Below are 15,211 nucleotides of genomic sequence, written 5' to 3'. Positions count from 1 at the left end.
ATTTAATATGCATCTTCTAAATGTTGTGCTGGATGTGGGGGGAGGCGTGGGAAGGCTTCCTAATACAAAGCAGAAAGGGATTGGTGGCAGGAATAGAGTATCATATCCGGAAAGGAAGTCAGTGTCTCCATGTGTGTGGGCCAGTTTCTTAAGCCCCTAGGCTCCAGTGTCCTCACCTCTAAAATTTGCTTCAGTTCAAGGTCATGGCAGAGCCTAAACTGCTTTCTTCAGATACATGATTGACCTCCAAAGGTCTGGTTTAAAGACACCCTAAGATTCAAGACCAAAGTGGGTGACTTTTGGGGGGTTTGTAGGTATGTTCCTCAAAACAAGTATAATTTCTGGGCATTGGAGACACCCATCATAAGCCTATCTAGTAGGTGGAAGAAGATACGAGGTAGGAAAGCCCCATCCTTCCTCAGGCTACCATCATGGGCCTTATAGAGAGGCCAGGAAGTCCACATTCTAGTAGCAAGAGTTGCAGTCACACTCCAGGCCAAGGGATGGTCCCAAGGAAAGTGGATGCCCACATTAGCTGAGTCAGGAGAGGTCTCTGGAGGCAGAGGCTAGGGAAGCCAGATTGCAGAAGGAGGTAGAGGAGTAGGAGGATGTGCTGTAGAAGCTCTCGAGTAATGAGCCTCAATACGCTTTCTTCAGCGAGAGCTGCTCAGGGCCCCCGGCAGGAGAACAGGTGGAGGGAGAAGCTGAAGGGTTTTCTTCCTGCAGACGGTAGCCTGCTGCATAAGGGAAGAGTTCAAGAGTCCCGGTCGAGAGTGGAGAAGAAAGTCCTGTTGGGTTAGGACCAGTCTCTTCATGTTTGAAGGGACTGTGTACCCTTGGAGTCATCTGGGGAAACGATGATATAATAGTAATAATAATAGTAATTACCACAACCACCATGGAATAAAAGTAGCTACAAGGCACAGAGTCACAATCATTATCTCATTTAGTCCACAAACTAGCCCCAGCAGGCAGTTATTTTCTGCATTTTGTAGAGGAGGAACCTGAGGCTTACAATGGTTAAGATACTGATCCCAGGGTTACATAGCTTGCCGGACACGGAGCTTATGGTTTTAACCAACACATGGGAGACCTCAGGTCCCAACCAGTTCTGTAAATTTGTGATTTGAAATGTAGAAGTAAAATTTTTATTCAGAATTCAAAAAGCAGTTTAACATTCATCAGTAATATCCCCATGGCGCCCCGGCTGGGTGGCTCAGTTGGTTGTGTTACTGAATGGGGGTCTGGTTGCCTGCCCCTACAAAGCCAGTACTTGAGAGGCAAATGCTGATGTAAAGGAAAGTGGTTTATTTTGCAGATGTCAGCCGTCTGGAAGATGGGGGACTCACATCTCAAAGCACATCTCACATCTCAGTGCAGGCAGAGGTTTTTATCAGGAGTGAGAGGGAACAGAACAGAGATCAAGGGAGGGGGCTGCAAAGTTCTCTGTGTGCAGACAAGCATGGTCCATTCTGATGGTGGTGCACAGTGGAGTGGGGTTGCCTGAAGGCTGGAGTCCATCTTTTGCAGTTCCCAGGATTCTTAAACAAATATGCTGTTCATCTACAAGCTGCATTTTAGAGTCAGCACTTACAGAAACAATGTCTGAAGAATGGTGGGACGGGTCATAATTTTCCATTTTTATGATTTTCCACTGTTATAGTTACAGTGTCATCCTATACACCAAAAGGTTGAGGGTTTGATTCCCGGTCAGGGCACATACCTAGGTTGTGGGTTCGATCCCTGCTTGGGGTGCACATGGGAGACAACTGATGGATGTTTTTCTCTCACATTGACATTTCTCTCCCTTTCTCTCTGTCTCCCTCTCAAATCAATAAAAACATCTTTGAGTGAGGATTGACAAAATAATATCCCCATGGCAATTGCATGTCATCTTTTCCCTTCATTGTGTTTTATAATTTAATTTCAAGCCTCACTTTTATTGTTGGCAGAATATGAAGACATTTCTTTTTTAGAAAAAAATACTTTAGGTATAAATAGACATAGCTAAAGAAAACCAGTTGAAACATAGGAGGCACGAATGAGAGTATGTTGCATTGACAATTTGCCCTAAAAAATAGTTAATATAATTAGTGGCAAAGAGTAAAGCTGATTTCATAACATTGTACGCAGATACCAAAAAAAAAAAAAACCCTCTGATTTTATGGTTTCATTAAAGCTGAAATTGCCACAATAAATATGTACCTGTTCATTACTGTTTTATCAAAAGCCAAAAAAGCAGATGTTCTATTGATATGTAAGGACCGTATAATGCTAGAGACGTCATCAGATTAAGCTGTTTGTCATTGCCTCCTTGGGCAGATTCGCACTTTTTCACGGGCTTTTCCAGGCCAGTTGGCAGTTCCAAGGCCAGCCCTGGCAGAGCCAGCTTCCTGCCTGCAGTGGCATCACACCGCGCCACCTCACTTAGTGCAGCCGGCCACGCAGCCTTCCAGGGGACCGAACAGGTTATGATATACAAGTCACTTAGAAGAGGATCTGTGAACAGTAAACGGGTCCTGTTGTTCAGATTGAAGGCTTACTCCTTCACCACGACTAACAAAACCCAGACTGACAGCATTAAGAGGAAGGATCTAGATCAAAGCTCTCTAACAGATAATGTGAGCTGTAAATCAAGCCACATATATCGTTTTCAATTTTCTAGTAGCTACATTAAAAAAAAAAACAGAAGAAACAGCCCTGCCTGGTGTGGCTCAGTGGATTGAGCGCAGGCCTGGGAACCAAGCAACCACGGTTCAATTCCCAGTCAGGGCACATGCCTGGGTTGCAGGCCAGTTCTCTCCCTCTCTCCTTCCTTTCCCCTCTAAAGATAAATAAATAAAATCTTTAAAAAAAAACAAAACACAAGAAACAGGCAAAACTGATTTCAATATATTTTATTTAACTCATTATAACCAAGATACTATCATTCCAACATATAATCTATATAAAAATTATTTGAAGTATTTTATTGTTTTTCATACCATCTTAGAAACCCACAGAATGTACTTAGAATGTACTTTACACCTACAGCCCATATCAGTTCAAATAGCCATGGGTCTGGTGCTCAGTAGCCAAATGTGGCCAGTCGCTACAAGACTGGATGGTGCAGTCTGAGGGAACGATACATGCCAGCATGGAGCTTAGTCTTAGCAAAGAGAGAAAAAAAGCAAGTTGCACAAAGAAAATAAGAGTATATTACTACTCTTATTAGAGAGTAATTTCATGTGTGAAACATTTCCCAAGCAGGGAAATGTTTCACACATGAAAAATGACAATATATATCATCCATAGATAGAAGGAACTGCATCCATATACATCCATATATGTAACAATACCCTTCAAAGGAACTGCAGGGTATACCGCACTACAATGTTAGCGCCTAATGGTGAGCTTTTCACTACTGTGGCATCCATTTCAAGGACAGACTGCGGGCTACACAACTAGATATAGAGCCCCCCGAAGTCTCCCTTTTAGAAAGCCATGGGTAACCTAGATTGATTGACAGTTTGACCACTTGCTTTCCCTTCCTGTGCTTTAATCCCTGCTCTTATGTTTTAAATTCAACAAAAAAGAGTGAACCCCTAAAACCTAGACACCGTACTCTCCACCCCAATAAAGACGGATACCAGGTCTTCTCTCTTTCTCTGTCTCCCTCTGACCCTGGAAATGCTGTGTACCCCCAGGAGTTATAATAAACCTTGTGTTTGCAAAGTTCCCTGATGGTTATTGCTAAGGTGTATCTTGCAATTAATGTTACCAGGACCCCAATACTTGAATCTGTATGCCTGGCACACTGGCTCAAGAGAAGTGCATATGCAAGACTTTGCAGTGTAGAAATAAGGTTTATTGGAAAATTGACCAACCCCAAGTGTGGGTAGCCAATGCTGTGAAGACCGGACTCGTTGAGGCTGTGTAGGTTACAGATTATATAGGGCAAAACCACAAGGCACTGTGGGTATGGGGGTTCCATCATCGTGCTGGGAGCTGATTGGTCAGATGTGAGGGAAGGGTAATCGATAATTTCTTAAACTCTGAGGTCTGCCCTGTGTTCTTCTGTCTGGTCTGAAGGGAAAGTAGCCAGGGGGTCAGTCGAGAGGGCTCAGGTGTTGAAACATAACTTAGGTCAAGATGTTATCTTTAGCTTGCCAGCTATTGTCTTCTGCTGCCTGGGGGGTTTCTCATTATTAGGGAAAGAATAAATCTGTGAGGGGGATATATATAGAGAGAGATGACTTCTACAGCTAGGATTTAAAACTATATTTAATTAACGTCATGAGGACTCTTGGGTTCCAGAACTATAAGAGCCAGGCCAGCCAGGCTGGTTCTGTGGAGACTGCCACGAGAGGTGTGGGCCCAGGTGGGTGTCCTAGGCATCCTGGTGATGGCGTCACTGTCGACAGGCTGAGACAGATGCAAAACACACAAAGTCATGGGACAGGGATGGGAATACAACAGGTACTGTGACTTTCTCTGTAGTGTCATATTTTAAATATATGTATTTTTATATAAGTACATTTGAAGCAAATAGAAAAAGTATGCACAATTGCCAAATGTGGGTGAAGTACATGGGAGTTTGGTACATTAGAATCCAGGCTCTGCTCCTTTCTGGCTGTGTAACCTTGGACACAGCCAGTCATTTAACTGTCCTTGCCTCAGTTTCCTCATCTGCAAAGCGGTATCAATAGTATCCACCTAATAGAGCTGTTGTAAGGGTTACAGGAGTTAATGTATAACTTCAAACAATGCCTACCACATGGCAAAAGCACTGTTTAAACTGTAGCAACTACTGCTTCTGCTTTTAAAAATATTTCTCAAAAAAACCCTCATAATTATTCTTTATGAAACAACTGTTACACAAAAACAAATACAAAAATCAGACTACATCTAAGAACTGAACTCTCAGATGCTCTGAGCGGACCTACAGCACAAACACCAAAGCATGTGTTTGTGACACGTTTCTGCTCTATGGGCTCCAAAAATAGCTGCTGCTCCGTTAGACACGCAGTGTGGGAATCATTAAACCGATCGTGTCACTGAGTGACTGGGGGCTTTTTCATCAAAGCTATATTCTTACTTGTGATTCATCCTTTTCTTTCATTTCCTGGAGCCTTATGCAGGCTGAAAAGCTACATGCTTCTTTATTTTTTGTGAGCTAAAATACGTATATATATAGGCAGCAATCATCGTCCAGGCCAAATGGAATGCTGCATACACCAGGAACAGGCTCGCTCAAGCCACGATTTATTGCTCAATCTCAAGACAAAAGCCTTTTCTTCAGATATACCCTGTGGATCACTTTTCTTCTCTCTCTAGACTTCACTCGATTTTTTTTTCTTTTTATTCCTTTCAACTATGCTCTTCTTACTCTAAGGTAATCCATTATGCTCAGTTTTGCAACTCACTCCTTTTAGTCCCATCAAAAGGTTATGTTTTTGATCCCCAAGCTGGCATTCCAGAGGTTGAAGGAAGGTCTGTTTCTGTAATTGTCCAGTCACTCGAGTAGCCACCACTGAAGCCGAACTTTTCTGGTTAGTTTTGTATTTCCCACTGAGCGTGTAACTCTCATATCTATGAGATGTATAGGGGAGCTCCTGGGCCTCCTCATCTGTTGTTAGATTCATCATTCTTTTCTAACATTTCTTGGGGATGGTTTCTATCCTTTTTATTTTTCTTTCTTCTTTTTAAGATTTTGTTTATTTTTAGAGAGAGGGGAAGGAAGGGAAAAAGAGAGGGAGAAAAACATTGATGAGAGAGAGAAACATCAGTTGGTTGCTTCTCCTATGTGTCCTGACTTGGGGACCAAACCTGCAATCCAGGCACGTGCCTTGACCAGGAGTCCAACCAGGGACCTTTCGCTTTGCGGGATGATGCCTAACCAACTAAGCCGCACCAGTCAGGGCTGTCCTTTTTATTTTTCTTTTTGAGCTCTGGGTAATCCTTTCTCCGATGGCCCTCCTTTCTTCCGAAGGCACGCTGGCAGCTAGTGGGTCTTTCCCTTTTCCTTTCAGGTTCTGCTTCTTCTTTTGGTTTTCCCGCATTGTTTCTAAGAAAACCACGGCCTGTTTTAATTTCTTTGTTTCTTGGGCCTGGTAAACTTTAAAGACTATGTCCACCTGCTGGGAGAGATTCATTCCCAGTGCCCTGTCTACACACTGGAGTTTCCTTCTGATATCCAAAGCATTTGGCCCAATAAAGGTCACGTTCACCATCTGGATGTTTCTGGTACCTGTGGGTCAGCATTAATGTGCTTTTAATAGGCCTGATAGATCCTCTCCAAAAATTCATAAGGGTTTTTGTTTGGTTTCTGTCGAATGGCCTGTATCATATTCAGGCACTCCTATGTTTAGGCACTCCTTTATTAAGCCCTTCCAATATGTACTTTTGTAATGGCCTAGAGAGGCTAGGTCCCTGCTATTTGAGTCCCAGTTGGGCTCTATCGCGGCAATTCCCCTGATTTGGTTGGGGGTCACATTGGGATTCTATTGATGGAGGCAATGAGCCTCCTCATTAGCTTTATTTAAAAGTAGCCACCTTCCATCTGCCATTAGCCAGATGTTAAGGAGAGCCTGTACATCTGCCCAGTTCGGATGATGAGTGGCCAAAATTGAGGCAATAAGATCTGCCATTCTCTGAGGACCATCTCTATATGAGGAGCTGGAATTCTTCCAATTCAGCAAGTCTGAAGTGGAAAATGGAGTATAGGCCCAATAGTAGCCAGTGGGCTGGCCTTATTCCACTTATACGGTGTTATTGCCACAAATGAAATTGTCTTACTCGGGAATGAGATGCGCCCCCTGGACAAATCAGGTGCCCTGCCAGGCCTTTGAGTGGGAGATCATTTCTCCTCACACAGGGGTGGATCTGTCACCCTTCTGGACCCTATTTCATGGGTATCTAACAGTGGGGGAAATCTTGCTGCTGCTAATCTGGCATCCCCTGGGTTCAGGGCATTAAAGAGACTCATTTTCTTATTTTTCTTTTCTTCCCTAATAGTAACTCATCTTACTATCAGGAAGGGATTTTAAAGCCAATTTCCTTCTCTGCATCATTAATTTGGTCCCTTTCTTTGCCAAATCCGTATTGTGTGAAGTCATAAATGCCTGGACATAAGAGATTCCATCTCATTTCCCTCACCTTTGGCAAAACGATTCCAATTGTGTGATGGTGTGGTAATTTAGGGAACTGCTTACAGGCCATTTTCTCCATATACTAAAGTATACATAGGGCAAGTATTGTTACAGTAGAAAATCAATTCCTTCTTAGTCATTAGATCATAGATTTACATGGACTAATCTGCTAAAATTTAGCCCAATGGGTTCCCTTCAGGAGCCAAAAGAGAACTGCTGATGGCATGAGAGTATAAACCCCAAACCATAGCCAAACACAACCCCAGATGAAGTGGAACATAGAGACAAAACTTGGGTCCACAACTCCATTATTCCACATGAGCACTCACAAGCACGTCTATCAGGGAGGCCTGCTCATTATCCCAGAGACGGCTAACTGCCTGGGACGAGAATGCTGCGGTTTTTAATCTCATTTTCCCTGAATTTCAAAACCCTCCACTACACCTTGCTCTCTGTTATAAATAGGCTGGCTTGGAAGGAAATGTAAGAGAGTCCGTTAGGTTCGATTTCTCAGATCAACAGCCATTTGAATAAAGTGGCCATAAAGATTCAATCCCTATCTCTGCTTATTGGGTTCAGAACGTGACAGCCAGCACATATACCAGCTTTTCCAGTTTCAATAAGACACTAAGACGTGCTTGTGAGCGCTCATGTGGAATAATGGAGTTGTGGACCCAAGTTTTGTCTCTATGTTCCACTTCATCTGGGGGTTGTGTTTGGCTATGGTTTGGGGTTTATACTCTCATGCCATCAGCAGTTCTCTTTTGGCTCCTGAAGGGAACCCATTGGGCTAAATTTTAGCAGATTAGTCCATGTAAATCTATGATCTAACGACTAAGAAGGAACTGATTTTCTACTGTAACAATACTTGCCCTATGTATACTTTAGTATATGGAGAAAATGGCCTGTAAGCAGTTCCCTAAATTACCACACCATCACACAATTGGAATTGTTTCACCAAAAGTCTCCAGCTGGGCCCCAGGAGGCCAGCTGTCTTTCTCTGGAGTGGTGGGTTGTACCTGCAGTTCTTGAAACAATAGCTTTAACACATATATTACCTACCAGGCTCATTAACTATTTACTAAGATTTTCCAACTCTTGAGTCCCCTATCATTATCTCCTGCCAAACAATACCACAGTGACCCTAACCTAACCCAAATGGCACACAGCCTGAGTGGCAGGGATAGAGGACCTCCAGGGTGTACTCCAGTTCAACTTATCCAGTCTTGGAGTCCATCTGCTCCTCAGACCTGTTTTCTTTCACCACCAAGCATTTCAGGTGGCTGATGCATTGAGATGGAGCACAGGGGTGTTAGGAAAGGTATTAAGAAAAGTTCTCAAAAGTTGCTGGTAAGTCCTCACAGTCCTACTCTTGGGGTCAGCCTGCTACAGGCAGTTAGGAACCCAGCCTAAGTCCTCTGGGACTTACCAAGGCCCATGCCATCCCATCAGAGTCTAAAAACTGTAAGCAAACAAAATTGAGGATTGGCTGCCTGCCACAACAAAAGCCAAACTTGTGAAGCAGGTGCTGGTGCAAAAAGAAAGAGGTTTTATTGAGGTGCCATGCAACCTGGGAGAATGGTGGACTTCCATTTCAAAGATCACCTCCTTTTCCCTGTGCTAGCCCCCAGTTCGTCCTTCCTTCCTTCCTTCCTTCCTTCCTTCCTTCCTTCCTTCCTTCCTTCCTTCCTCCCTTCCTTCCTTTTTGACAATTGTTTAGTTTTTATTTCATAAGCATAAACTTAACTCTGCAAATCAGCTAGACTTGGAAGGGGTAAAGAAAACATGGAACCCAATGAACTGCATCGAGAACATGAAGATTATAGAACATTCTAAGCAGATGGGGGTGAAGGAGTGCTCTCCCAAGCTACAGAAGGAATGGTCTGGTGGATAAGATAAAACACAAGTCAAATTTATTAGAGTTGTCCACAGTCAGTAATGGCGATCTTCTGGCTGGTCCTGCCATTCCTGGACTGGGCATGGGAAGGTCCGAGGCTGAGACAGCATCTGCAAGGCTGCCACCAGTTCTTATAGGTATAGAGAGGGGAAGGCTTTTTCCCTATCCATTTATATTTCTAGCTTTTGGTGTGCTGGAGGCAGGGGCTATCCATTCATCTTTCTAGCTTTTGGGTACTCCGGCCCTATCAATTCATCTTTGTAGATTTTTGGCGCTTGTGCTCTCATCTTTCTAGCTTTTGGGTGTTCAGATCCTATATATTAGTCTTTCTAGCTTTTTGCATGCTGCATGTAAGAACCTCCCTGTGCCGCCCTCCTGACCAATATGGGAGGCTCCCTGTGCTCTGACTGACTGTCTGTGGTAGCTTTTCTTCTATGCCTCCTCATGGCAAATGAGAAGCAGGAGCCCAGGGAAGCCGAATGACTTGCTTAAGGTCGCACACTAGCTGGTGGGAGAACCAGCCATTGAAACAGGAAGAAGTATGTGATATTGGCATCAGGAAGAAATCAGACACCAAAGAGGACAGCTGCTTTCCCTGATGAGGGAGTTTCTAGTTTATTTATGCTACCTCCCTAGCACTTTAATTGGTTTTAAATTCACAGAAAATGCACATTGTCACCTTTTTTTCCTGCTTTGGAAATATTCAGGGCTGATATCAAGGAGAGGGCTTGAATGCAGCAGCTCTTAAGTAGGTAAAGAGTATGCAAGGGCAAGTCATTGCTGGTTTGCCTGGAGATGGGGAGCCACATCGGGACCACGAGTCTCCACAGGCAAAAACAGCAGGACACAAGTAGAGAACGAGCTGGGGTCTCTGACAGTATTGCACACAGTTGCGCAGGCCAACCTCCGGGCTTCTTATTGGGTGGGGAGGAGAGGCCATTCTGTTACCTGCCCTCATATACATCCTTAATGACAATTTCCTTAACACAATTTTTTTTACATAATTTTAACATAAAATAATATTATTTTAGAATCTCTTAACTAAAATACATATTTAATGGATAAATTTTGTTAGTATGAGTCACTTTTTAATGATAACAATGTGCATAAATGACAGAATAGTGCCATCGTGGGCAGATGGTGGTCACAGAATACCCATCAAATTTATTCTGTCCAAGAAAGTGGGGAGGGAGGGAGGGAGGACACAGGAACTCACAGGCTGCAGTCGGAACCCCCTTGCCCATTGATGATGGGGTCACTGATTATCGGCCTGAACACGCCAGCTGAACTTAAGCAGAGTTTGAAAGCATGGAATGATAATACCGGGTAAGCCTTTCCTTGGGCAAAACATCTGAATCAATTCATTGAAGATCAAAAATATACCCTGTAAACGAACACATCATTTACACTTGCCTTTTCTTCCCACTGCTGCAGCAACGATGTGTGAAAAAAACTGTCTAGTTCCACAAGCAGCTGTTTGCCCCAGGGCACACCGGCCCCTTTCACCTGCCCATCTGGTCTATCTGGCAGTCTTGCCGGCTGTGGCTGGCCAGTCTGTGGGGACTGAACGAAAGTTTCGGGGGCTGGATAGGGCCTGTGTGCATCTGTCCAGAACACTAGGTGGGATGGGGCAGAGGGAGGGTGCAGGAGCTGCCAGCTCAGTGCAGACTTTGGCTCCAGGTGCATTAAGAGCGGAGGCCATGACGTGAGAGGTGTGAGGTCATCCTGCTTTGGGTCCCAGCCTCCCAGTGCATGTGGCTGCCTCATGTCTGTCTCATCTCCTCCCGGTCCACCCCACTGAATGGAGGAATTTGGGGGATGCAAAACAGCACATAAAAGAAAATAAAAACTTGTTTGCAAATACTTAGAGATATCCATTCTTAACATTTCATTGTCTATCTTCTATATTTTAAATGTGTGTATGTATTTTTAAAACATATTTGGGATCCTATTGTTTCATAATTTGCTTTTTTAAATTCTCTTAGCAATTTGCCCTGAATGGTTTTTCCTTTAAGGTAATATTAACCACTTACAACATGGTTTTCAATAAAAGGATATGTGGGAAAAGAAAAACTAAACCAAAGAGAAAAAACAGCAAGTTCCTACAAAAGGTCAATAATAGTAAGGGTTGTGGTGGGGCCAGACACCCTACAAAGCCTCACAGGATTTTGGGGACTGTTTTCACTGAAATGAGGCCATTTTCACCTCCTCTGGGATTCCTAGTTCTTAAACTGTCCTGAAATCCCATTTCAGCCTTTTAAACTTTTTTAAAAGGAAAATTGTTTACTATTGCTCCCCTAGCACCACTTTCTGCCAAAGGGCAAAGGCATCAGATCTTATACCTACCTGCCTGCCTTCACACCCACACATCCGAGCCATCCTGCTGTGCACGGCTCTGCACCAGTCAGTACTGGCTTACCCACTGGGCACAGGCTCTGCACCGCGGGGGTGGCAGACAAGCAGGTGAGCAAGGCATGCCCTTTTATGGTCCAGCCCCGCTGTCTCCCAACCTGACGACTGGTGTCCCCACTGAGTATTGAACAGACCGATCTTTGCTTTCGCACTCCTCCTCTCCTATTGCGTTATCAAAGTCTCAATAATCCGTGGGCAACACAGTGCTGCCTTTAAAAAACCATGGAGAGAAAAGTAAAGCCCCCCCCCCCCCCCCCCCAGCAATATACAACCCCAGTGGACCTCACTGCGCTGGGCACCCAGGTAACACCCCTCTGCGAGCAGCAGCACACAAGCCTTCCATGGCCGGCTCGGAGGGCTCCTGGAGCCTTCAGAAGGGTTTTTACTTACTCACTTATTTATTGAGGTGACATCAGTTAATAAAATTATGTAGGTTTGAAGTGTACGACTCTCTAACATGTCATCTGTGCACTGGATTGTCTGCTCACCACCCCAAGTCCAGTCTCCTTCTGTGACCCTTCATCTCCCTTTTATCTTCCACCTCCTCCCCTACCTTTCCCTCTGGTCATCAGATGCTGTTGTCTGTGTCTATGAGTTTATTTTTCATTTTTTTGCTTAATTCCTTCATATATTTCACCCAGCTTCCCCAACCCTCCTTCCCTCTGACAGCTGTTAGTCTGTTTTCTGTTTATGAGTCTGTTTCTCTTTTATTTGCTGGTTTATTTTGTTCATTAGATTTCACATACAAGTGAAGTCATATGGCATATGTCTTTCTCTGACTGGCTTTTTTCTCCAGGTCCATCTATGCTGTTGTAAAGGGTTAGATTTCCCTCATTTTTTATGGCCGATTAAAAAAAATATATCACAGCTTTGCTATCCACTCATCTACTGATGGACATTCAGGCTGCTTCCAAATCTCGGCTATTGTAAAAAAATGCTGCAGTGAACATAGGAGTGCACATATTCTTTCAAATTGTTGTTTTGGGTTTATTGGGATATATTCCCAGAAGTGGAATTGCTGGGTCATAAGACAGTTCTGTTTTTAATTTTTTGAGGACACTCCATACTGTTCTCCATGCATCAGTCTGCATTGCTACCAACGGTGCACGGGGCGGAGGGCTTTGAAGGGTGTCTTGTCACACCTTCATCCATTGTAGAAAACGGAACTGTGAACACTGCCTACCAGGTGAGTTTGTAATCTGAATACACACCCACACATGCGACCAAGATTAGACATTACATTTAGGCAGAGCATTTTTTTCCCCTGGAATTAAAAAACAAGCCTTTCAAATTCCTGAATATACCACTAAGGTTGGTTACTAGATAAAACTCCAAGGGAATACAGACCAGCACAGGGTTACCAACCAGCAGGTACTTGGAGAATGAAGGTGGGGATAGGTCCTGAGAGCACTAAACTGGGATGAGGTGGAAATAGAAACTGGGTAGAAGGGATATAGTGACCCAGAGACACTCACCTGTGGCTTAAGATTCCTGTTGTGAGGAAGTCCCTTAAAGCTGGTTCTCATCCTTGCCTGGGAGGCCCCTGATGATGGGCCTACAGTGAGTTAAGCAGAGAGCCCAGAACTATCTTGGTTTAGTACTGAGAAAAGGGTCTGAGAGCTCAGGGTAGTGGGCACATGAAAATGGATCTATTAGATGGGACCAGAAACCCCCACCCAGGGCCCCTCCCCGACACTGACACAGAAGGCTGGGGCACTGGCAGCTCGGACATGCGTGGTGGCTGTCCTCTGTGAGGCAGGGCAGATGATATGAGGTGCAGCCATGAACCTGGACTCCCTGGTGTTGAAGGGGGTCATGTGGCAGAGGCCAGCATGGTGTCATTGCTACCATCAGTGACCAGGCAGGAGTGGCCAGCAGGGCACCTCAGCCTGTGATGATGACAGGATATGTGATGGCAGCCATTAGAGCAGGGCATTCTGAGGACTGAAAGTGATGGAAGCCACACAGGCTTTACTTGACTTATACAGTTAAAAAAATGAACGAATAAAAATAAAAAACTGGTGGACATACAGCGGAAGTTAGCTGCCACAGCAGGAGTGACAGTCCCTCACCAGTGTCTGGCTCTGAGTCGCAGCCTATGAAAAGGAAGGAAGGCCAGGTGTCCTGAGGAAGGGTCTGCAAGAATGCCTCAGCTATCTACCGGGGTAACGGCACGGGGCCAAAGGGCCTGCCCAGGTTGGTCGCTGTTGGAGTTAAGTTCTGGTTAACACTGAAACTGGGGCCCCGGAAACCCTGGGAAGTCCTCTGGGTGGAGTGGTGGCCAAAGAAAGCCACGTCTGGCCAAAGTCCATCTCATGGTGGATTCAATCACCACCCTACACCTCCTTTTTTCCTCTTCTTGGTTACATAATTGCATAGACATACTTAGATATAGGTAGAAATCAGATTGTTTCTCTGTTCTGTGCAGTAAGAGCCACTGCAATACAAAGGGTCAGGTTGAAGGGTGCCTTGCCAAGACAGTAATCCAAAACAATCCTGCCTCCTAGAAGAAATTCCTGAGATTAATATACACCCATCAGAAATGCAGGTGTGGAAATCTCCATCCAGTTCACCTGTCTGCTCCTGAAACACCAGATGGATCTTGGGATCAAGTGATGATGGTAAACACCAGTAAATTTAACCAAGCAGTAAGTAAATCAGTTCCAACCATCAGGCCTTGGAACAGATCAGCACAGCCTCTAGCACTTGGTAGACATGGTAACCTGGTAAATACATTCTTCTCAGTCCACATTGGTATGCAGTCAGCTTGCACATGGGAAGAGCAACAGGTATGTTCATTCCCTGCTTTACCTATATTAACCCATCTCCCTGTCATACTACAGTCTCCAGGGATGCTGATCATGTTGAAATTCCATGAGCATCATGCTGACTAACACACCGATGACTCTGTGTTGCCTGGGCCTGAGAAGGTGGCAGCTACCCCGGACTCCCCGGTGGGACATGTGCGTGCCAGGGCGGAGGAGCTGGGTAATCCAAAGAATTGGGGCCTGCTGTGTTGATGAAGTTTAAAGAGGCCCAGTGGGCTGGCACTTCAGGACTTTTTCTCTAAGGTGAGGGCTAGAACTTGCTGCACCGCTTGCCCCTGCCCCTTGAGAGTCTCAGTCAATGCCACCCTTTTGCTTCTGTAGGCCGGACATACTGAACACGGGAATACTGTTGCAAGCCATTTGGGGGTGATTGAGAAATCACTAGTTTCAAGTGAAGCCCAGAGCAAGAACAGGCTCTACAGAAGAACTAGGTTATGGAGGAAGCTAGTCTAGCCCTGACCCAATAGTCCAGAAACAGTGCAGTGGGTGAGGGCCTGTGTGGAGTCTCCGGGAAGCACAGACAAGACAGCTCTGACACAGACCCAAGAAACAAGGACAGGTGCCTGCTCCTGGTGTTTTTCTGGGCCTTAGTAGAGATGAAGCATTGGAACCTGGGACATTAAGAGATTCTGTGGCCAGGTGACCTTCTTGAGCTGGGCATTAATCTCAGGTGGGTGTGGAACAGTCAATCAAATACTTAAAAATGGTACATTCAGGTTTAGGATTGAACAGTCACAGGGTCTCGAGTAAATGACATGAATATGTGACCAGAACCCTATGTCTCCACCTGTTGCAACAATATCTCTCCTTCAGTACATACCTACAGCCTCATGGTGTGGCAGGGAGGAGGTCTTCAGGACCAGCTGACAGAAGAAAAACCCGGCCAGGTTTGCACGTTGGTCTGTATGCTGTGCTGGTGCTGGTTGAAAATGCGCTGCCACTCA

The sequence above is a fragment of the Artibeus jamaicensis genome, unplaced genomic scaffold (assembly GCF_021234435.1).
Source record: "Artibeus jamaicensis isolate MK-2021 breed Jamaican fruit bat unplaced genomic scaffold, CSHL_Jam_final contig_419, whole genome shotgun sequence".
NCBI lineage: Eukaryota > Metazoa > Chordata > Mammalia > Chiroptera > Phyllostomidae > Artibeus > Artibeus jamaicensis.
Note: the sequence above shows the minus strand (reverse complement) of the source record.